We start from the raw sequence: 3,040 nt of genomic DNA on the forward strand, positions 1-3,040 counted from the left end.
TGGGAAGATTATAGGCATAGTACAAATATCCTACGATAAATGGCGCGCGAGCTTCGTCGAAAGTTACGCCCCCCCCCCCCACGTAGATCGAATAAGTAAGCCACCTGCTATTGTGATGTCATCACTGATGTCATCAACATCGGACGCCCTTGAACATGCCCCAACATGTTCTATAAAGCTGCATTGTGATGTCATTAAGGCTCTATTATGACACGTACAGCTTGGAACCACTAGAGCACGCCAGCCAATTACCATTGGAGTTGGAAGTGGGTAAACAAGTACTAGGATATCTTCCTAAGAAGCCACAGCAGCCGGATAAATTGTATGTTCCACCCAACAGCTATTTTATTCAGCCCGCAAGGGGGAAGCAGCGGCCTACAAAATCTAATTCTCTCATTTCCTGATGTCATAGATAGATAGATAGACTGTATGCAATAACCCAGATAGATAGATAGATAGATAGATAGATAGATAGACTGTATGCAATAACCCAGATAGATAGATAGATAGATAGATAGATAGATAGATAGATAGATAGATAGACTGTATGCAATAACCCTGATAGATAGATAGATAGATAGATAGCTAGATAGATAGATAGATAGACAGACTGTATGCAATGACACGTACAGCTTGGAACCATAAATACTAGAGCACGCCAGCCATTTACAGTCAGTCTCCATTGAAGTTGGAAGTGGGCAAACATGTACTAGGCCAGTGATGACGAACCTTTTAGGGACCGAGTGCCCAAACTACAACCCAAAACCCACTTATGTATCGCAAAGTGCCAACACGTCAGGGGGCGGGGCTTATCACAACGTATGATTTTACCCCCGTCGTTCTAAAAAGGACAAGGCTGTTTCAGAATAGACCGGGTGCAGATTCTGACTGCTTTTTGGACGCGGAAATACTGCAGAATGTGCTCAGCGGAGATTTCTGTGGAAAATTCTGCAGCATTTCCGCATCTAAAAAGCAGTCAAAATCTGCACCCGGTCTATTCTGAAAGAGCCCTGCCCATTTCTGCCACATGTACACATACCCCAGCGGTAATAGTGACACCTTCACCCCAGCGATAATAGTGACATCCCACAGCAGTAATAATAGTGACACTCCCCCCATTAGTAATAAGAGTGACATACCCCAGCGGTAAACCTCAGTGGTCGCTGCTGCCGTCATCTAGATATATAAAAACGTAGTATGTATGTCTGTCTGTCTTCGCAGCAACGCGCGAACATGCCCCAACATGTTCTCATAAGCTGCATTGTGATGTCATTAAGGCTGTATTATGACACGTACAGCTTGGAACCACTAGAGCACGCCAGCCAATTACCATTGGAGTTGGAAGTGGGTAAACAAGTACTAGGATATCTTCCTAAGAAGCCACAGCAGCCGGATAAATTGTATGTTCCACCCAACGGCTATTTTATTCAGCCCGCAAGGGGGAAGCAGCGGCCTACAAAATCTAATTCTCTCATTTCCTGATGTCATAGATAGATAGATAGATAGATAGATAGATAGATAGATAGATAGATAGATAGATAGACTGTATGCAATAACCCAGATAGATAGATAGATAGACTGTATGCAATAACCCAGATAGATAGATAGATAGATAGATAGATAGATAGACTGTATGCAATAACCCTGATAGATAGATAGATAGATAGATAGATAGATAGATAGATAGATAGACTGTATGCAATAACCCAGATAGATAGATAGATAGATAGATAGATAGACTGTATGCAATAACCCAGATAGATAGATAGATAGATAGACTGTATGCAATGACACGTACAGCTTGAAACCATAAATACTAGAGCACGCCAGCCATTTACAGTCAGTCTCCATTGGAGTTGGAAGTGGGCAAACATGTACTAGGCTATCTTCCCAAGAAGCCACAGCAGCCGGATAAATTGTATGTTCCACCCAACGGCTATTTTATTCAGCCCGCAAGGGGGAAGCAGCGGCCTACAAAATCTCATTCAGGTAGGTAGGTTCAGTTCTTGGAGGTTGGGGAATGCTTATGGGCAAGGCCTTATGTCTCATCCCAACTTAATTCTCTCACTTCCCAATGTCATAGAAACTTAAAATTTGGCACGAGCATTGATTATGTCATAAATAGGAAAAGTTAATGGGTCCCAACTCGATTATTCAATTCAAAGCACCAAAGAATTAGCGTTCAAATTTTACGTACGGAATCTAATTCTCTCATTTCCTGATGTCATAGATAGATAGATAGATAGACTGTATGCAATAACCCTGATAGATAGATAGATAGATAGATAGATAGATAGATAGATAGATAGATAGACTGTATGCAATAACCCAGATAGATAGATAGATAGATAGATAGATAGATAGATAGATAGATAGACAGACTGTATGCAATGACACGTACAGCTTGGAACCATAAATACTAGAGCACGCCAGCCATTTACAGTCAGTCTCCATTGGAGTTGGAAGTGGGCAAACATGTACTAGGCTATCTTCCCAAGAAGCCACAGCAGCCGGATAAATTGGATGTTCCACACAACGGCTATTTTATTCAGCCTGCAAGGGGGAAGCAGCGGCCTACAAAACCTCAGTGGTCGCTGCTGCCGTCATCTAGATATATAAAAACGAATGTATGTATGTATGTCTGTCTTCGCAGCAACGCGCGACGGGTACGCTAGTTATAATATAATATAGAACTCCATTATGATGTCATAATGTAAAACTGCATTATGATGTCATAATGTATTTATAGTAGGGGGTAGAATTTACAACTGCATTATGATGTCACAATCTAGTAATAACAAAAGATACAATGTAGAACTTCATTATAATTTAGTATAGAACTATATTAGGATGTCATAATGTAATGTAAAACTGCATTAAGATGTCATAATCTATTCATGGTAGGGGATAGTATTTAAAACTCCATTATGATGTCACAAATTAGTAATAACAAAAGATACAACATACAACTTAATGATAATGTAATATAGAACTCCATTATGTCATAATGTAAAACTGCATTATGATGTCATAATCTGTT

This window comes from Eleutherodactylus coqui, unplaced genomic scaffold (assembly GCF_035609145.1).
Source record: "Eleutherodactylus coqui strain aEleCoq1 unplaced genomic scaffold, aEleCoq1.hap1 HAP1_SCAFFOLD_19, whole genome shotgun sequence".
Classification (NCBI taxonomy): domain Eukaryota; kingdom Metazoa; phylum Chordata; class Amphibia; order Anura; family Eleutherodactylidae; genus Eleutherodactylus; species Eleutherodactylus coqui.